Consider the following 21525-nt stretch of genomic DNA (forward strand, 5'->3'; position numbering starts at 1 on the left):
CCACCTGGCAGGGAGAAATGAGCAAGCAATGGAAGCTCAGCTTCCCAGTTGGGACAACAGCATGAGTCAGAGTGCCAGGGAAATAAATAAACCCCATTCATAAATTTCTCAGTTTAAGAGCTTTCAAAGTCATAAAGTCTGCATAAAGCCAGAAGACCTGCAATTGTTCAATTAGAGGTTTTATCCAGGAAAACGCACATTTGCAGACACTGTTTGCTCCTTGTGCCAGGAGTGTAGTCAGGCCGGTTGGCTGTGCTGGGCCTTTGGTTTTTATAGCACTTGTCATTTCAGTGAGACAGAGCAGAGCCTCCTCAGACCCTCCAGTTCCCAGCATGGGGTCCATGAAGGGCCAGAGATACCAAGAGCCCATGAGAACTCAGAGGAAGCTAGGATTTACCGGAAACAGTCACATGGGAGGTGTAACAGCTAACGTTTATCACATGCTTGCTGTTTACTATTATCAACTTCTGGGTCCTGTTCTAAATGCTCAACATACATGATTGCACTTAATATTTATTACTGTTCTACAAGGAAGCTTCCATCCTAAAAGCAGGAATGGCAAGGTGAACTGACAGGGTTAAGAGGATTCGGCTCAGTGAGTAGCAGGACAGAGATCTAAACACAGGTCTATGGATTCTAAAATACTTCATCCTCCATACCCTGCTGCCACCCAGGCTCCCAGGGGCCCTCATTCTCTCCCTGTATAGCCACATGAGCTGCGCTGGGAAATACAAACAGATGGGAGCCCCCAAGTTTGTGCCAGTACTGATAGGGACCCAGGTGCAGAGCCAGGCCTGGGAGAATCTCCAATATCTGCCAGCCAGTGTCTACTTAAATTATTATGCCAAATCCTCCTAACTGCCCCGCAAAATAACTATCATTGCTCCCATTTGACAACTTAGACCAAAGGAGCCTCAGAGAGGTGGAGAATGTTCCAAAGGCCGGCCACTCAGTCAGGCAGTGGTAGCGCACCTTATTCAGAAAATTGCCGGATGCGGAACTTGCCTACCTCCATAGGTGTCACTTTTATTCTGGGAGGAATTTCTTTTTTGCCAGATTCTGGCTCTACCTGTATACAGTCCATTGTCATGGGTGTCTGGGCTGCTCACCAGCCCAGCAGTCTTGCAGAGGAACGTGGTTTCTGCTCTGACGGGACTTAGACATATAAACCAGGGCTTGGCAACCTTTCCACAAAGTTAGCCAGAGAGTGGACACTTTCAGCTGGGGCCACCCAGCTGCACGGCAATTACAGAGCTCCACCACTGTGTGCAAAAGCAGCTGCACAGAGTATGCAAGTCAATGCAGATGGCCAGGTTTGGATGCAGGCCCTCATCTAACTGCCCAAGGATTCCGCCCATAAGCGCTACATTCCATGGTGTAAGTGCTACAAAGAGAGGCTCCACAGGGCTCTGACCCTGTATATCAGATAGAACTGGCCTGAGGGAGGGTGGACACTTGGACAAGGTCACTGCTGGAACCAGGCAGGGCCTAGTCTTCTGCTCCCACCTGCAGACTCATCCCTCCATGCATCCCTTGAGACACTGATGTCCCTTCTGGAGGCTCGGTGACATCGGTAGGCAGCTCTCAGGCAGCAGCCCTGGCTTTCCGCGGTGGCCTGGCTTAACCTCTGCCAGGGACCAAGAGGCGCCCACTAACAAATCACTGGGCTGTTCTCTCCAGCAGGATTGGCTCCCACCTCTCCTCTGAGAAGCCGCTCTGCATAGCAGTTGTAGCAGCAAGCACAGTGTTAATTTACGAAATGCAGCTCGTAAAAGCCAAGTGTGCGGGCAACGCTGGAGGAGGCAGAGGCACACACGGCGGCAGTGGATCTGCTATTTGCTTCTCTCACAGCCACAAAAGGAAATGCTGGCGAGGTCTTCGGAGGAGAAGGGGTGGCTGGCGGGGAGGGGACGCTGCTGGGTTTAATAGCAGGAATCCTAGTCATTTGTCTTGTTGTAAAATAGATGTGTGTTTGGATGCAGAAAATGCTCTGGATCCTTTCTTTCCTTCCCTTGCAGGCATGAAAAGCCTTGAGCAAAACAAAATGCTGCTGATTTTGAGTCTATTTTTGGTGCCTGTCGCTAATTGTCTGCTTCCGAGGCCTCTGCACACCCAGGCTTCTCAGAGCATCCGAATGAATGAGCACCTTGCTGAGCTGCCATCACCCGGCAGAAAGCAGCCCCTCGGCCAGCCCGGCACGCGGCTTTCCAGGCCCTTCCTCTCCCAGTGCCCACCCCTCACACCCTCTGCCCTACTGGCACCCGAGTGAGGCTTCCACACCATGCCAGGAAGCTATTCACCAAAGGAAATAACTCTGATAAAGGGGATAAAAATAGCCAGCAATGATGGAAAACATTTTGTTGAGAGCTCTGTTGACAAGAGGGGAAATGGAGCTGTGAAAAAGACAGGTGGTGAGGGACCCAGAAGGAGATGTGGCCAGACGGCGACAGTCTAGAAAGCCAGGCAGGGCCAGAGGCCAGGAGAGGCCCCACGGACGGCTGGGCCCAAATGGCAAATCTGCCCTCTCTGTCCATGGCCTCAACCTTGTGCTTTTTCTCCCAGAGTAAGAGACAGGAAGGACGGCCAGCCGGGAGTTCTTCACACAGGACAGGTGTCTAAAGAGCATCCCTGTGGAGGAAGTAAGCAGAGTGCGAGGCACAGGCCAGCTTTCAGCGGGGCGTGGTGGCACATACCCTTTAATCCAGCACTGGAGAGGTGGAGGCAAAAAGATCATTGCAGGCTTGAGGCCAGCCTGGGCTGCATAGTGAGTTCAAAGCCTGCCTGGACTGGGCGAGACCGAGACCCCATCTCAATCCCCTTTAAATAGCCAGAGAGGACACAGCAGGCCTTCCCTGGCCGTACAGTTCTGTGCACCAACTGCGCCATGGACACAGAGGGAATGATGGGACAGTCTCGCCTGCCCAGCTGAGGCCCAGGCCTGGTGGGAAAGACAGACAGATGAACAGGCCATGAAGGACGTGGCCTCAGGAGGGGCCCATGGACTCTCCCTTGGAAGAGGCAGATCTTGGAGATTTCCAGGCACTTATTGTGGGCAGGTCTTTACAAAGAGCTAAATTATGTAAGCTAAATATATTCATGCATTTTCATAAATTAATAGGCAGCAGTTAGATTGTTGCAGCGATTTCTAAATAATATCCCATATAACTATCTCTGTATACCAAAATGTTAACAATGACTATTTCTGGGTGGCAGAACTCTGGGTGATTTGTATCACCCCCTCCCAGTTTTCTACAATCAGTATGCATTTTTTTTTCTAATAGGAAAACAAACCAAACATGAGTAAGAAGAGAGCTGTCCCTAAAACAGCCTGCAGATGGGAAGTCTGCCCTGGCCTGCAAGTCAGCTAAGAACGGCCCTGTTCCAAGGACCCCAGAATCATCTAACTCGACACTAAGTGTATCTGACCCTTTATCTCCTACTCTGGGCTCAGGGTTAGACAGTGGTGTGCTATGGGGGAAGGGTGGGGGGAGGGAAGCGGACCCCAAAATGACGGTGTGCGCAGGGCTGGATCTGAGATCTTGCTCTGCTAGACACTAGACATGAGATCTTGGACAATCATTTGTCTCCTCTGGGACTCAGTTTCCTCATTGTACATGGCTAAAAGAAGCCTTTTAGGACCATGTCAGGCTCAGCTGGGCTCCCCTTGTCAGGGTCTGCACCCCAATCTGTGTCACCAGGGTCTCTAGATTAGGAACAGCTTAGAGCAGGAAACATCCCTGTCCACAGCTACGATACCTCTGCCTCTTGTGCTGTCTGCACAGCAATCCCAACCACACATTTGCTGAATAAATGACCAAACCAAGGAAATGCCAAACAGGGATGATGCCTGGTGCTTACATCCAAAGAGAAATTGAGAGAATGGGGAAGAAAGGCTAATTTCCCCCAGACACCTGAGAAAGCTGGTGCATAGGAGTCAGACTGACAGCAGAGCCTGGAGAAATATGAAGTGCCTCCTCAGTGGGTTCCGAGGAGACAGGCCACGGTGTGGAGCTGAGTAGGAGCCTCGGCTGGGAGCCAGAGGGTCCGGGTGGCGCCTGGCTGCAGTAGGGACTTGGCGGGTTTAGGTGGAGGACCACAGAGTGTGGCTTCCTTCTTGCTGGACTGGTTGGCCAGGCACTGTGTGTGCATCTTAGATGCCACTTGGCCCAGCATTCTTCCTCCTCCCCAGTGGGGGCTCTGCACTGGGGCCAGTTGGGAGCCCTTTATTTCCTTAGTCTCCAGCAAATGTCTTTAATTAAAACCAGCATCTATGGGAAGGGTCCCTGAGGTACACAGGCCCGAGTAACGTCTGCCAGTTGCAGCCAGCTAACTGTAGAAAGGACATTTAGGGAAAACCCAGGATCCTAAGCGCAGCCAACCCTTGAAAATGCAGGCTGCTTGCCTTGCCTGGTCCGGAGAAGCAAAGCTGAGGTTTTATTGTGTGCTTTCAATCAGGAAGAGTGGGGATACTTGCTAAGCTCTATCTTGCCTCAGGGCCTTTGCATATGCTGGTCCCCCAGTCTGAAATCTCTACTCCCAGGGTTCAGCATGATTGGCCTGTTCTGAGCTTTCAATTCTTGGTTCAACTCTTGCTTCCTTAGCGATGCTTTCTGTCTTTCCCATCTAAAGTAGCTTTACTGTCTCCCACGTCACTTTCTATTATATCATTGTGTTTTCTACATTTTAAAATGTTTATTTTAGTTTCTTGCATAACTTAATTTTTTTTTCCTCCCCAACTAACTCTAACTAGACTTAAGTTCTACATTTGAAGGAATCTTGTCTTGCTTATAGCTATCATCACAGTGCCAGGACCTTAGTGAATACTCTATAAAAAAGACTTTAAAGAAAGGAAAGGAGGGAGGGAGGGAGGGAGGGAGAAAAACGTTTTTGATTTTTTAAAATACACTGCTGTCTCCAAAACGACTACCCTGTCCCCCAGCCCAGTGTCTGAGAAGATGGCTCACTAACCATGAGCTCACACAAAACTTCTAAGGCAGAGCCAGCAGTGTGGTCCCCAAGGACAACCAAGATCTAGAAATGATGCTGCCAGAAAGAGAGGGGAAAAAGAAGGGAATTAACCTTTCCTGAGCTCCTCCTGTGAGCTTAGTCCCTAGCAACTGAAACTTCTCCTGTACATTTGAGAGGAGTGAGTATATGGTTAACACCGAATAATAACAGGTGTAAAGTAGCTAACAATTATTTTGCACCTGGGCTAGGTATGTTGCATATATTTTTCCAAGAAATATAGGGGTAGGCATGATTACTGCTGACATTTTATAATCTGGGGCTTCGGGAATGTTCACAAACTTGCCCAGTTAACTAGCGGGTGGCAAAGCCAGGATCAGAATGGAGGTCTTCCTCGGTCTGGTCTTGCGTGTCCTCTTGACCGACAATGTCTTCCACATTTCAGGCTAGCTGCTCCCCACTCCCCCAGAGAAGCCAAGTGCAGGAGCTTTGCTCCAGGCCATGGCTTTCCAAGACCTTTCAGATAATCCCAGCACCTCCACCAGCTGTTCGGGCGGTTAATGAGCTGCCAACCTAGGTGTTGAAAGCAGCTTGGGCTGCCTGACTCTGCAGTGCACCCAGAGCCGCCCTCACACACAGGCAGGTGAGGGATGGGCCTCCGGGCCCTGCAAAGCAGCCAGCTCAGAACCACCAGGGAGGTCTCCCCACAGGCTGGGGTAAAGCAGGGGAAAGCTGCTGCTTCTTGTCCCTGAGGAGACAGCACAGCCCCTGGGCTCTGCCACTACAAAGCCGTGACCAGATACATTTCTAAATCTCTACATGCCCTGGCTTTCTCATGAGGAAGGCTGCCATGAGGATGACACAAAATGACAAGCACTGCCCAGGGCTGGCACAGTGGCAGTTCCTTTCTCTAAGGAGCTCACCTGCATGGGGAGGATTCTAAAGAGAGATACCACCGGCGGATCCTCCTTCTGTACACATACGCACACATACAACATACAAGGTATAATGGGAAAATACGGGGTGTTAAACTTTTTAAAAATTACTATAGGAAAAGACACATTGCCATTATTCCCTTCAAAATATTCCCCCTTGCTTTGAACACACTTATCCCATCTTTCTTGCCACTTTCTGAAGCAGCTCTGGAATCCTCTTTCATGAGTATCTTTAGTTGCACTGTCCTGGCTGCTTCCACATCCTGAACTGATTCAAAACATCTACCATTCTTAGTCATTCTGACTTTGGGGAAGAGCCAGAAGTCACACGGTGCCATATCTGGCAAATAAGGTGCATGAGGACACACTGTTGTACTTTTGAGCCTGCCTTTGTGTTGGATGGCACTTAGTACCATTCACAGTTTTTTTTTTGGTACCGGTCATCAAACTCGGGTCCTTGCACTTTCAGGGCAGGCGGTGGAACCACTGAGCTAAATCCCCAGCCCTGTTCACAATACTTTCTATCACACCTTATGAAGACACTCATGAAAGAAGACTTCAGAACTGCTCCAGAAAGTGGCCAACACAATGGGATAAGTGTGTTGAAATGAAGGGGTATTTGGAGGGGTGGTTAATGGCAATGTAGCTTTTAGTGCAGTAAATTTTAAAACTTTAAATATTCACCCTTCTACACTTAAGGAGTCCCTACCTTGCGTTTGGTGGTGTTCTGAACCTGCAGAAAGGGAATGAATGAAATGGTCAAAATCCCTGACCTCAAAGGCCTAGTGGAGGTCAGGGGCTTGGCAGTCAACGCAGCACAGAAATACTCAATGTGGAATGTCACATGACGACGTGCTAAGGCAAAAGCAAAGCTGGGAGGGAAGATAGGGATAGGGGTGGGGGTAGCTGGAGTTTTGGACAGGGGGCAGAGGGACAGACGCATTGAGAAGGTGGCCTCAGCAAGGGTAAGTGGAGGAAGAGATGAAGGCACCCATGCAGAAGTCCCTGGGCAGCCGAGGGGGGCCTTCCAGGCAGAAGGAACAAGTCGGCCAGGAAATTAGATTTTGTAAAAATTCTGTGGCTCGTTTTCTAAAAGGCGTGTTGCTGGCCCCTGCAGGTCTTGTGGTTTGGTGTTTCTGGGAAGCTGTCCTTGACAAGCTTCAGCACATTAACTATGTTTTTCTAGGTCATTATACTAATTAACACCAGCAGGGAGAATTATAGTCACGTCCTTTATTAAGCCCTTACCAGGGGACAAGTGCAGTTCTGGAAGCTTTTTGATACACCATTCTTAATTCCATTTTACAGAGAAAGAAACTGAGCCATGGAGATCCAGCCTGGTAGCCAAAGTCACACAGCTCATAAATGGAAGAACAAAGTCAAGCAGCCCAGGTCCAGTGTCTGGGCACTGACCGCCATGCTAACTGCTTCAGTTGCCTCACATGGAACGGGGCCTACCAAGCTTTCTTGCTCTTTCCCATAAGCCATGCTGTTTACCCCCAAGCCAACACGTCAGAACTTCTGGTTTAATCTTCTGACTTAAGTTGTTTTGTTGAAGGTACAGAATCTTGAAGTAAAAATACGTGGCAGACGCACTACAGCAAAGGGATGACAAAAATATCACCGTCTATTGCAGAGAAGGGTGACTTGCAAGGAGCGTGGCAGACGGGTATGCCTTTTCCCCACCTGCAAGGAGGGAAGGGCCAGAAGACTCCAGGGTCTCTCCTGGCCCCTGGCGTTGGAGTCAGAGGCTCAGAGCCTGGACTGTGGCCTAAGCCGCGGGGTACCCGCCTGGTGAGCCGGCGGTGCTGTGAGGCAGTGCAAGGAGTGGGTTATGCACCCAGTCCCCGGCTTGCTACTGTGACCCCGAGGCAGGGCGGGGACAGTCCTACCTGCCTGGCTGCCCACCACAGGGGGCTAAGGCGGCCAAGGCTTGGCAGTTGGGAAAGCCCAAACCTGCTCCTTCCCTCCTCTCTGCCTTAGTCTTTCCATTTTCGCACTTCCTGTTTCATAACCCCTAATAGATCTTATCATTCAGCCTTCAGGGATAGTTGATTTCCAGCAGAAAAGGCACATACCTACCTCAACAACTGATTGCAAAGGCACCATTTATTGGCTGCCTTCTCTGTCGTGTGTGTGTGTGTGTGTGTGTGTGTGTGTGTGTGTTTTAAAGCTGAGATAAGTCAGGTGTGGTGGTGCACACTTGTAATGGGAGGCTGACGCATGAGGGTCCAAAGTTTGAGCTCCGCCTGGGCAATGTAGTGACGTAGCAAGACCCTGACTCAAAATAAAAACTATAAAAAAAGTTGGGGCTGTAGCTCAATCCCCAGCTACCAAAAAGTGTTAAATTCATATAACGTAAAATGAACTATTTAAAAGTGTACTGCTGAGTGACATTTAGTGTATTCACAATGTTACACAACCACCACTTCTGTGTGATCCCAACCTCTTTTCCCCATGCTAGGGACAGGACTCAGGGCCTTGTACATATTAGAAAAGTGCTCTACCACTGAGCTGCAGTCCTAACCCTCAACATTTTATCACCCCAAAAGGAATCCCTGCACCCACTAAGGAGTCACTTCCCATTCTGTGTTGCTGGAAGCCACTAATCTGTTGTCCCTCTTGGACTTGCCTATCCTGGATATATATGTGTATGGATCACACACTATGCTGTCTTTTGTGTCTGGTCACTTTCACTTAGCATAATATCCACTGCGCTACAGCATTTATCAGTAATTTCTTTCTTGCTATGGCTGAATGATAGTCCATTGTATAGATGTAACACATTTTGTTTATCCATTCATCATAGATGGCCATGGATTGTTTCCATTTTGGGGCTATTGTGAATAGTGCTGCTACGAACATTAGTGTTCATTATTTCTAAACATTTTCTTTCTATTTTTTTAGGTATGCTCCTAGGAGTGAGCTCTCTGGATAATATAATATGTTTCCACTTTTTGATGTACTATCAAATTGTCTTCCACGGTGACTGCACCATTTTATAATCCTACCAGAGTTTTTTTAAAAGTTCCAGTTTATCCATATCCTCAGCAACATTTGTTATTTCCAAGTTTTTTTGAATGACAAAACTATTCTAGTGTGTGAGTTTTCAAGGTGGTTTTGATTTGCTTTTTCCTAATTACTAATGATGTGAAGTATCTTCGTGTACTCCTTTGCTCTTTGTATGTCTTCAGAGACACATAAAATCCACTTTTTAATTGGTTTATTTATTGTAATTGTGTCTTTTGTTGTTGAGCTCTTTATGTATTCTATTGAAAATTTTTAAATACAGTGGGCCCTTGACTTACCAACTCAATTCATTCTCAAGGGCTGGTTGTAACTCAAGTTGGTCAACTGAAGGCTCAGGCTCCTCTATGCAGACTTCAAAGTTTCTCTCTTGTATCCAGGCAGATCTCAGTGTCCTTAGAGAGACACTGGCCCAGGATTTCTCAATTAACCCCACACAGGAAGGATGTTGTAATGTTCCTTCCAGAACTCTTCGAGGGTTAAATCTGTATCTGAGACCATCTGGAAGCACAAGTGGCTGGCATTCAGGGTGCTGTAACGCAAGACTTCGGTCATAAGTTAAAACTAAACTTCCGCTTGTAACCCAAGTTGTTTATATGTCAGGCTGGTTATAGCTGGAGGGCCCAATGTAGTCTGGATACTGGACCCTTATCACATATAAGATTTGCAAATATTTTCTCCATTTGGTAGGCTGTCCTTTGATGCACAAAATTTTAAATTTTGATGTAGTCCAATTTATCGATTTTTGTTGTTTGTACTTTTGCTGTCACATTTAATAATCCAATCCCAAACCCCAGGTCATGAATATTTACCTCTGGGTTTTATCCTAAGAGTTTTGTGTCTCATGTTCTACATCTATCTGATCCTACTGACAGTCTCTGAAGTATATACCATCATCATCACCATCCCTAGCCTAAAAGTTGAGGGTGGGGCTGCTTTTAAAAGTCATTTTTGTTGTTAATTATTACATAGTAATTGTATATATTTGTGGGTCACAGTGTAACATTACATGTATATGATGATCAGGTCAGGGTAATTGGCATATCTGTGGTATTAGACCTATGCCATTTCTTTCTGTTGGAAATGTTAAAAATCTCTCTTAGCTATTTTGAAATATTCAATAAATTGTTATCAACTATGATTGCCGTGCGGAGCTACCGAACATTAGAAGTTACTCTTCCTGTCGGACTGCACTCCTGCAGTCTTTAACCATGCCCTCTCCCTTCCTTCTTCCTACCCCTCCCCAGGCTCTGGTAACCACTATTCTACTTTCTACTTCTCCGATATAACTTTTTAGCTTCCACATAAAAGTGAAAGCATGTGGTATTTGTCTATCTGTTCTGACTTATGCTCCAGTTCCATCCAGTTTCCCGCAAATGTCAGGATTTCATTATTTTTTATAGTTGATAAAACTCCTTATATATATCGCACTTTATCCACTCATCTCTCAGTGGACACCTAAATGGACTCTACCTCTTGGCTACTGTGAACAGTGCTGCTGTTGTTCCTCAACACACTGATTCCATTTTTTTGAATATATAACAAGTAGTGGGATAGCTGGTAAATCAAGTAAATCAAGTAGTGGGATAGATGGTAAATCTATTGCTAGTTTTTTGAGGACTCTGAATACTGTTTTCTATGTTTTCCCACCCATGGAGTACGAGAGTTCCCCTTTCTTTGCATCTGTCTCAGCATTTGTTACTTTTTGTCTTTTTGATAATAGCCTTTCTAACTGGGCTGAGATGATATCTCACTGTGGTTTTGATTTGCATTTCTCTGATGATTAGTGATGTTAAACATTTCTTCATATTTCTGGCAGCTATTTGCATATCCTCTTGAGAAATTTCTGTTCAGAGCATTCTCTCCTTTTAAAGTATGTTGTGTGTGTGTGTGTGTGTGTGTGTGTTGCTGTCCAGGTGTCTGCGTTTCTCTTACATTCTGGATGTTAACCTCTTGTCAAAAGTGTAGTGCACAAGTATTTCCTCCACAGAAGGTCTCTGGGCTGCAGAGTAGTGGTTAAATGCATGGGGGGCAGGAAGCCGGGAGCCTGGAACTGACACCCTGTTGGCAGCCTCAGCTGAGGCAGCTTCTGCGAGCAGCATGGAAGGAAGAGAAGGAGGGCTGGAGAGGTCTCGTGGTAAATCTGCTGGGTAGCTTCAGGGCACCGCATGTACGGGTCCCCAGCAAGCATGCAAAGTCCCCAGCGAGGGGTGGGGGGCTGGTGGGGGTTTCCCCTCCATCCCCTGTTCAGACCCCGTCTGTGCTTCACCCGCATAGCTCTGGCCTCCACCTCTCGCCCTGGGCAGGTCACTTGCTGCCCCATCTTTCTTTGGCTGCAAGAAATTCACAGTCAAAAGTGAAAAGAACCAGTTGCACCCAGTCATCCTGTCCCCGGCAATGGCTGAAGAGATGAGGAAAAGGAGTATCTCTGAAGCTTTCAGCAGGGAAAATCTGGCCCGTGATGGAGACAGAAATATTTACTTTGCAGGGATAAATATTATAGGAACAGCTTTCTGTCATCCAGTCTCTGGTCTGACGGAGGTTTCTCATACCAGCAAGGTGTCCTCACTGCCTGCAAAAGAAATGGCAGTAGGAAGTGTAGACCCCTTTTCATAAAACAATTAAGTACACAGTTGATGTGAAAAATGCACGGACTCTGGGAGGCCTGACTGCATTGCTCCCGCACAGCCTTTCAGTGCTCCTTGGGTGGCCACAGCCAGTGATCTACCCTCTCCAGGCTCAGTTTCCCTGCAGGCTTGACAGAGTGTGTCCAGGACCAAGTCTGGCGGCTCATAGAAGCAGATTCTCTCCTTCTTGCCCTTCCTCTCTATCTTCTGTACCCCCAGCAGGACCAGTACTTCCGAAATACTGAATCCACAAGCAGCACCCAGGCAAAGCCACAGTGTCACAAGCTGCCTGAGCTCCCTGCCTCACAGCACAGTGGTGGCTGCTAACGTGACAGGAAGGATTTCAGTCACGGAGCCAAACGGTGTTCACAGAACTCCTCAAGGTCATAGGTCAGCCACGGCTTCCTTTCAACTCAGAGAGATCTTTACAGACCAGGGAAATGGCTGTGGCACCCAATGTCCGCCTTGGTGAGGTTCCATGGGGACACAGTGTGGTGTCCTGCAGGCCCCCGAAACCTCCTCCAGGGACACTCATGTCGGAAGTCACCAGTGGAAACTGGAGCAAGCCCAGCCACATACACCAGGCAGATTTGCACACACACGTGGCTCATGCTGATGGGGTCTCCAAAGCAGGGCAAGGTCGGGTCCCTCCCTGTTCTGGCATCACTCGCCTTGAGGATAAAGGGGTCAGTGGATCTCTGTAGGAAAGTTAACCCCGTGGAGCCTTTTCCAGGAACCAGGAAAGGGCTGGGCGGGGCAGTGAGCTTCCCACCATGTTTGGCTCCTGGGCCCCTAGGAGCAGCACCCAGTGGGGAATCAGGCTTTCAAGTCTGCTAATTCCAGGCACCCCTACAGCTGAGATGTGATCAAGCCACTACTGCCTCTTTGCTAATGTGTTGTTGGATTAAGAGGGAAGAGGGGACTTTAAAAAAAAAATTTTTTTATGAGTACATGTTTATAGCACTTAATGACTACATTCCTCCTGGGGAGTTGGTGTGTGTACACAACACATCTTAATTCTTTTTATAACCTCTTCTCCTCCCCTCTACCCCTCCCCCCATCTCTTAGTGTCCTTCCCAATTGTAAAAGATCAATCTCCCTAGGTCCTATTATCTATCTTTTATTTTGCTTTTTATTTATAATTTGAGTTTCTCATAGAGGAAAAGCCATGTGATATTTATGCTTGTGTGCCTGGCTTATTTCACTTAACATTATGATCTCAAGTGAATACATTTTCCTACAAACAACTCAGATTTATCTTTCTTTATGGCAGGGCAGTACTCTGTTGTGTATGAATACCATATTTTCTTCATCCATTCATCTGTTGATGGACACTTTCGAGATTTAGTTATTGTGAACTGCACTGCTATAAACATGGGTATGCATGTATCACTGTGGTATGATGACTTTAACTCTTTGGGGTAGATCTCTAGAAGGGTAATAGCTGGGTTGAATGGAATTTCTAGTTTTAGTTTGTTGAGGAAACTCCATATTGATTTCCATAGTGGTGGTACCAGTTTACATTCCCACCAACAATGCAGCCTCACAAGCATTTGTTGGTATTTGATTTCTTGATGATGGCCATTTTTTCTGGAGTGAAGCAGAAATTCAGTGTTGATTTAATTTGCATTGTGCTAATGGCCAGAGATGTTGAACATTTTCTCAGGTATTCATTGGCTATTTGTACTTCTCCTAGAAAGTGTCTATTCATTTCAGTTGTTAACTTTTTGATTGGGTCTTTTATTTGGGGGGTCTATTTTTTGAGTTTTTAATATATTCTCAATATCAGTCTTCTGTTTGAGGAATGGCCAGAAAAATCTTTCCCTTTCTGTAGGTTTTCTCTTGACTTCTGCTTATTTCTTTTGCTGTGCAGAAGCTTTTTAAATTCAATTTGATCCCATTCATTGATTCTTGGTATTATTTCTTGTGCAATGGGGATTCTGTTCAGACAAGTCCTTGCCTGTGTATCTATGTCTTTAAGAGTTTAGATTTAGGGTTTCTTTTCTAACATTTAGATCTTTGCTCCATTTTGATTTTAGTTTAGCACATGGTGAGAGACAGAGTAGACTGACTTTGCTGCACGTGCATAGCCAGTTTTCCCAGAACCATTAGTAAAAGAGGCTGTCTTTCTCCAGGGTATGTTTTTGGCCCCTGGGTCAAAGCCCAGGTAGCCCAGTGAGCCCTCGGTTATTTCTGCAGCCTTCGTGTGCCATCCGTCCATATGTCTTCTTTCCCCCAGTACTATGCTGTTTCTGTCACTGTAGCTTTGTAGTGTAACTTGAAGTCTGAGATTGTGATGCCTCCCACTTTGCTCTTGATGCTCTTGCTGTTTTGGGTCACTTCTGGTCTAATATAAATCATAGGATTGTTTTCCCTAGTTCTGTGAGGGACGCTGTTGGTATTTTGAGTAGGAGTGCATTAAATCTATGGATCAGTTTTGGAAGCCTGGTCATTTTGGAAGTCTGGTTCTGCCTATCCAGGAACAGGGGATGTCTTTCCATTTTCTGATGTCCTGGAAGAGAGGACTTCTGAGTGAGGAACAAATGGACATTTTAATAACGTGAAAGACTGGGGCAATGGGAAAACATCTGTGAAGGCTGGATGCAGGGGGGTAGGAAGAGAGGCAGGGGCCTCAGATCAGACACTGGGGCTTGAAGATTTGGTTGCTGTAGGATTAAACATGGAGGGGCTGACCTCCGCGGAGCCCGGCAACACCCTAAGCTCCTGAGTTCTGGCACAGCTCATTATTATGGCTGTGTGGCTCCGGGCAAGTCAGCTGCCCTCCCTGAGCCTCAGGCTCCTCCTCTGTGAGACGCCCAGGAGGACCAGAGGGCCACAGAGTAGGCACTCTAGGCACGGCGGGGGCTTCATCCCTTGATTCACAGGGAATGACAGAGGGCACCTTGGGTCGGCGTCAGAGCGCAGCCCCTCTTCCCACCTCCGTCACCCCACCTCTTTCGGGAACAAACTCTGCACAGTACACTGAGGTCCTATCCCAGTTCTACTCCTTGGAGTGGAAAAAGAACTTGAGGTCCTGCGCCTGCGCCAGGGCTCTGCTAAGAGCCCCTCAGAACGGCACCCCGGCCGGCCAGCGCTGTGCCCAGGGCCTGCCAGGCCAGCTGGGTGGTGACAACAAGTCAGCGGCTCACAAGCGCCTCTGAGAGAATGGGGCCAGCTCAGCGCTCGCTGTTTGAGCAACCAGAGGAAAGGCAGCCCTCTGTGTGGGGAGTGTTCCAGATATTCCTGTCCACAGCTGGGAAGGGGCCAGAACAAGCGTGGATGCCAGCTCAACCCGTTCCCCCCGCCCCCGCCCGCCCGCCCAAGGGGAGCAGCAGGTGGTGCTCGGAAATGTGTGCTGATGCCGCCCCCTGCCGGTGGACATTGTCCCTGCACCTGAGACCCCTCCAACTCCAACAGAATGGGTGGGCTTGGCTTCTATCCATCATCTTCGCAGGAGAGGTGGGGGTGTCGGCCTGGGGAGCTGGCTTTGGGGCTCTCTGGGCTCCTGATGGCATGTGACTTCCATGTGGACAGCTGGAAACAGGGAGCGTCCCTAAAGATTAATGTCACTGTAGCAGCTAAGATTTACTTGCTTGATTTATTTGCTTTACTGTTGTATTTGCTTAATATTTATTTGCAAGGTGCTAAGGCCCATGCCAAGCATTTTACCTTCTTCACCCCCGTTGTCTCGCAGTGACCCCCTGAGGTGAGAATTATTGGGGTTCTCCCTCAGTGCAGATGGGGAACACCAGCAGGGCCAGGTCTGAATCCAGGTGAACCCCGCAGGGCCTGTGTTCCGTTCTCATGGTGGCTCCTGACTTCAGGGGACACAGGAATCAACTGGGATGTGTGTGAAGGTGCAGTCTCCAGGGCCTCGTCCACCCTGGAATCAGTGGTCTTGGGCAAAGCTCCTGTTACAGGAGCGAGGGCAAACTCATGGGGATAGGTGGGTGGTCAGGTATTGGGTGAAGAGTCGAGGATCACATGATGCCCTACTAACCACGCCCCCATTGCATATGTTTGGCTCAGTGGAAGCGCGATTAGAAACCAGCCCTGTCTTCCTGGTGGTGAGTAAAGCAGAGTAATGGACCGGGAGATGCACAGACTGGGCTCTAAGCCCAGAAATGTGGCCCTGAGGCTGGGCCAATCCCTGATAGATCCAGGGCTCCATTGCCCTCTTTGAAAAGGAGGCATTAGGTTTTGCTTTGCCTGGTCCCTTCCTTACTGATTCTCAAAGTAATTAGATCAGCCAGCTCTGGGCAGGCTGTGTGTTAGAAGGCCCATTTCTAATGAAATCTCTCCTCTCTCGAATGCTACCCTGTAACTGATTTAGTGTCCAAGGCCCACCCAAGCCGCAGGGCTACCGAAACTCGAAATTGAAAACAAGAAGCAAACAAACAACAATGACAAAAACAACATAAAACTGAGCTAGGAACAAAGAAGTTAATGAAGACCCAAGATCATGCCTCAAAGAAGATAGTTTTTGTAAAGATCCCATTCTTCCTTAAAAGACAGCTAGCACCCCCTCCACCCCCCGAAATGTCCTAAAAGCTTACAGAAAGTCTCAGTAAGACTTGCCACCATCTAATTGGGGATTTGACCCCAGAGGGTTTGGGAGTGGGCATAATAACATAATTGCCATTATAATTCTCCCCCAAAGGAGTTGCTGAATTTCCTATATTTGGATGCTGTGAGGATACATGAAGTCATATAGATGGCACAGTTGGAGCTCCATACCTGTCAACTTCGGTGGTGGGTTTTGTTCATTTTTATTAGTGAAGCTCTGTATGGATGTCTGTAAAACGGGTATAATACTTTTTATTTTGACACAGGGTCTTGCTAAGTTGCTCAGGCTGGGCTTGAAGTTGCAATCCTCCTGCCTCAGCCTCCCAGAGCATGGGGATTACAGATATGCACCACCATGCCTGGCTAGCTCATTATTCTTAATACTAATAAAGCTACTATTTGAAGAGCACTTGAGACTTTTGTATAAACTTACTATTCTATCCCAGCATGCCATTTATCTACAGGTACTAATACTGTGGAAGACATACTCTGTGTCAGGGTGTTTAAAGGTGTCAGTTGAACTCTGAGGACCCACAATCTCTCTCATCATAAAGACAAGACACGAAGGGTCAGAGAACCTGATTAATGTGCCCCAAATCTCACCACTACAAACAGCAGAGCCACGCTCTGAAGCCAAGATGCTGGGTACAAACCTTACTCTCACCCAAGCCCTGTGAGAGGTTCTCTGCAGATCCTGTAATCTGGGATCTCAAGGTTGTCCCAAAGTGTGCAGTAAGTGGTCAGGTTTCTTAGGAGGCACAGCCTTGCTCTATTTTTCCCCTTAGTGTAGTGGGTCAATAACCAAAGGAGGGCAAAACAGTGAGATAATAGAGGCCATTTCCACAACCGATTCCCAGCAAAGCCATGAAAACCAGCTTCATCAGAAAGCTAACTAGGAAGTCACAACTCAGAAAAGCACCACTGCAATGCTGATGAGGAGCTGCCTCCCGCGGCTGAGCAGAGCAGGAGCATGAGGGCCACGGTGAAGGCAGGGTCCACGGAGGAGCTGGGGCAGCTTGGGCAGGGCTGCCTTCCGGGGCCAGGGAGCTCTGCACAGAGCACGGGCTGGGAGAAGGCAGCTCCCTGACTCAGCCTCCTCTTGGAAGGCGGCCCTGGAGTCTCCTTACTGAGGGAACTAATGCTACGTGGATGGATGGCCGCTTCCCCAAGGCTGGGGACATCCGAGAGTGGCTGAGCCCTGCAGCCTCTCCACTCAGCCACCCCCGCTTCACTGTTAGCGCTGAGAGGCAAACATGAATCCGGGCTCTGCAAGCAGGAGACAAATTCTGAATGAATGAAGTTCAAATGAAAATCTTCATGCTCCCATAGTGCTTTGTGGGTTATAAGGTGCTTTCTTGGGCATTTTCCTAGGCAGTCTGTGCAATAATTCCCTGCAGTAGCTGTCGTTATTATAGCTGCCTACTATCGATGCATGAGGAAAACAAGGCTCAGAGAGGTTCAGTGGCTTGGCCAGGGGCACCCGGCTGAGAATGGTGATGTGCTGAGTCAGTGGGCTTTGGAGTCAGAAAACCTGGGGTTAAATAGCAGCTCTGTCCACAGCAGCTGTGTGATCCTGGGAAAGTCCTTGAGCCCTGGGCCCCTGGGCGGCGGCAGTGACCACCACTGATGGCTGCTCCCTGTGCACCAGGTGCTGCTCCAAGTACCCGTGTAGTGTTGGCAAAGTCACCACTAGCGATTCCTCCATCCCCCCTCGGGGGCGCAGCCCATTGCTCTTCCCTTCAACCTGACCCGGCGTTGTCACTGCCTCTGATGTGTAGACTGTGGCGGGAGTCAAGGCTGTGCCAGTGTTAGGCAGGCTTGGTATCAGGCTCCGACTGCTTGTGTCCCTGTAAAGTCCTGGGCCACTGTGCCAGACAGAGAGGCCCAGCTGGCCCTGGCTGAGGGGCCATGCCCTCGAGGTCGGACTGCTGGATCTTCCGGCCTCACAGGAAGCCCAGGCACCGTCAGACGGAGGACAGAGAATCCCAGCCACTGTGCCCGGTCTTAATCGCAGACCCTGGGCTCACCGGAAGCTGTGCTTGGTGCGCTTTTGTTTTCTGCAGCCGTAGATAATTTTATAAAACCCCCATTTGCATGAATTCCGTTCATCTTCATATCAAGCCCGTGGGGAAACAGGGATAGAGGGTGGAGGTAAGTTGCATAATAAACAGCAGAGCTGGTTTGAGACCCAGGGAAGTGAACTCTGGAGTCCACCTTCATAAACACTGCATTAGGCGCCTGTGCGGAAGCGAGCTGCCCCCCTCAGAGGCATCAGAGAGATCGCTCCTCCCAATGTGGACCCACAGGAGTGGCCCCTCTGCATGGACTCCCGCACTGCCAGGCCGAAAGCCCCTCTGTTGCGCTGGCCACTGACCGCCCCCACCTTTCTGTATGGCACAGCCTGGGCTGCTGGGATAGAGTACGGGAACCTGACTCACCCCGGGCGTCCCACCTGGACCTGCAGTCCCAGCTCCGTTGGGTTTGGGCCCCATTTAGCCACAGCCTGGCCTGTTCGCTGCTTAGAGCAGCGAACGCCCCTAAAACGCAAATTGAGGTGCTTCTAGACTCCCCCAGGAGAACTGGTAGGGCATCTGTGGGAATAAAATCTCCCGGCCCAAGCCATCAGCAGACTGGTAGCAAGATGGGGCCCCAGTGTTCTCTCTCATCTGGGGCCCAGAGCACCAAAATCACCCAAGAACTGTCCAGGCTGAGTTCAACCAAAGGCAGCTGCTGTACTCCAGCAAGAAACACTCAGGTGCCAAGAAGTCTTCCTGCAGCCCCAATAATCAAATGTACAGCTACAGCATTCAGCTTCCTCTGGTTACTGAAGGGGTTAAAAAGAAGCACACACACACACACACACACACACACACACACACACCAGTGTACTGCAAAATTGTTTCAATTTTTGACACCTGTATTTCATTATCACTGTTTTGCTTTAACATCCTATGTTGTATATTTCATGCATTAAAAAATTAACTTCTTGTGCTAAGAAGGGGCCTAGAGGTTCAACAAACAGCCAAAGGGATCCAAGGCATAAAAAATGTTCAGAGACCCCTGCTGCGGTGCCTCCAGCCAAGCCTATGAGTGCTTCAGATTTTCTGCCAGTCCGTAACTGTTCGCTTATTTCATATTGTTGCAATCAGGTTGTATAATACAATTTTGTAGACTGTGTTGTTAACCATAAACATGTTTCCCTGCTCTTTCTTACATAATTTTTGCTTTTATTTTATTACTTATTTTTATTTTTGGTGGTACTGGGGATTAAACTCAGGACCTTTTCACTGAATGGCCTCCCCAGCCCTTTTTGACTTTTTAATTTTGAAACAGGGTCTCACTAAGTTGCTAAACTGCCCCCTCTGGGCTGGAACTTGCAATCCTCCTCCCTCAGCCTCCCAGAGTGCTGGCAGGAGAAACATCTTCCAGGCTCTGTCTGACACTTTTCCCAGCTCCTAGGGAGGCCAGGAGGGTAAGTAATGAGCAAGACAGAAGCTTTGAAGAGGGCAGAAAGGGAGGCTACAGAGGAGGAAGACGAATGGGGGAGTGGGATCTCCATGGACAGGTGTTCGGGTTGTGCCCTGCTCAAGAGCACCTGACCAGGTGACAGGTGAGGGCTGAACTCAAGTTGGTCTCCGGCCTGCTGGGGATCCTACCTGTGCTCCCCGAGGGTGTCCAGGCCCTCAAATACCGCATCTGCAGGGAACTCTAGGAAGGGCAGGACATATTTTCAGCCCAGCCCGAAGTCCCAGACCTCTGCGGTCTGGGAAGGCAGAAATAATTGCTTTGCAGGGACATTTTACTTCCAAAATAATAAAAACGGATCACTTCTGCAATAAGGCCTTGCGTGTAAAACTCCTGTGGGCTGAAGGTCTCAGCTGGGCTGCTCGTCATTCCCATGAACGTACACTCACCGGCCAAGGCCACAGCCCTGCTGGCTGACGGGGGAAACGGGCCCAGCCTGCCCGCTGCGTCCCTCCCTCTGCGCCCCTCACATGGCACGGGCAGACACACCCCAGCCCCCGCCTGCCATCCTGCACCGCAGAATCCAATCTGACACAGTCACACGTCTTCGCTGAACCAAAACCGAGAGAAGGAATAAATGATCACAACATCCATTCCCAGATAAGACCTTTTTGGTTTTTTCCAAACGTCGGGTCCGTGAGGTAGAAAACCCCGCTGGTTAAAACAACATAAACACCCACTTACCCCGCTCCTCACCTGACCCTTATCTGTGCAATCCCAGAGGACGAGCGACTTGAAAGGCAGGCCTGCAAAGCCGGACTGAAAACCTGGCCGGGACGGGGCCTCTCCCCGGGCCGCCTCCACCCCGACCGCGGCCGGGGCCACCAGGGGGCAGAAGCAGGACGGGGAAGCCTGGTGTCGCCCCCAGGGGCCAAGGATTTCCAGGTGAGTCTGATTCACCTCTCCGAGCCGCACCTGCCTTGTTTTTAAACGCACAATTCTCAAACCAGATCCTCAGAGTCATCTTCCGAGCAGCACAAAAACCTGCATGTGGGCTCTGCCGTACTGCTCGAGGCGCTTGGAAGGGGCTAGCCTAGCAGTGCTGTCCTCTGGCCCCCTTTATTCCACATCAACTCCTGGACTTGGAGAGCAGTTTAAAAAAAGAAAAGAAAGAAAGCGCTCTCGCGGCTTCTCAGTATGAAGTACTCGGTCCTGTTCTCTGCAGGCCCCGTCTCCAGGGCCCAGAGCAAGCAGCTCAGCGGGCTCCTGAGAATTTGCGCCGGCTTCCCGCCAGCAGAGGGCGCCACCACCCTGCTAAAATCCCTCAAGGGGTTTGGCGGCTCATCGGAACCTCCTTCACAGGGCTCCTTCCCGGCCGCCCTCACAGACACGCTGCTCTTGCCTGGAACCATCTCCTTCTGGGGCCTTGGAAGCTGTGCGCGTCTCCCCAGAAAGGGGACGGCCAGGCCTTTGGCTCGGCAGCAGCCCGGGCTGGGTTCATTCTGCAGGGCCGAAGCACGCGTGCGTGTGCTCTTCTGCTGAAGGCGTGTTCCTCGCTGGCAGGATGCAGAATCTGAGCAGCCGGCGGCCAGGAGCCGCGGAAGCCCAGCGTTTCCTGGACATTTCTCCTGATCCCTGTCTCCCCTCCCTCCCTGGGGTCGCAGGCAGACTGGGGGGCTGAGAGGGCGGTGCAGGGCTCCGGGAGAGGATGGAGGGCCAGGGGTGGGACCCCGCTGTCTTCCTCCGTGCACAGGAAGCTCACGAGCCTGGCGTCAGGGTCCTCCTGCTTCCCTGTGACATGGCTGGGGCGAGGTGGGGTGGCTGTGGACCCCCACCTCTGGATTTGGGGGTTCCGCTGGGCTTTCCAGAGACTGGCCAGAGGACTCCCTGAGTTGCTGTCTTGCAAGGGCTGGGACAGTCTTCCTCACCAGGGACCCTGT

At 49.5% G+C, this 21525-nt stretch overlaps 1 protein-coding gene and 1 long non-coding RNA gene across 3 annotated transcripts in view; one reads left to right on the forward strand and one right to left on the reverse strand.

The window, feature by feature from the left end:
• Window positions 1–21525, reverse strand: part of Nav2 (neuron navigator 2) — a 665125-nt gene that overhangs the window by 459294 nt on the left and 184306 nt on the right. The gene's annotated exons all lie outside the window — the stretch shown is intronic.
• LOC147827965 (uncharacterized) lies at window positions 6801–9805 on the forward strand. Its single transcript, XR_015451416.1, has 3 exons — window positions 6801–6865; window positions 7209–7569; window positions 8808–9805. It is a non-coding gene; the product is annotated as an uncharacterized LOC147827965 (long non-coding RNA).

Source organism: Heterocephalus glaber, unplaced genomic scaffold, assembly GCF_053883595.1.
Source record: "Heterocephalus glaber isolate CG9 unplaced genomic scaffold, H.glaber_assembly_v1.0 deba00001428, whole genome shotgun sequence".
NCBI classification, from domain to species: Eukaryota; Metazoa; Chordata; class Mammalia; order Rodentia; family Bathyergidae; genus Heterocephalus; species Heterocephalus glaber.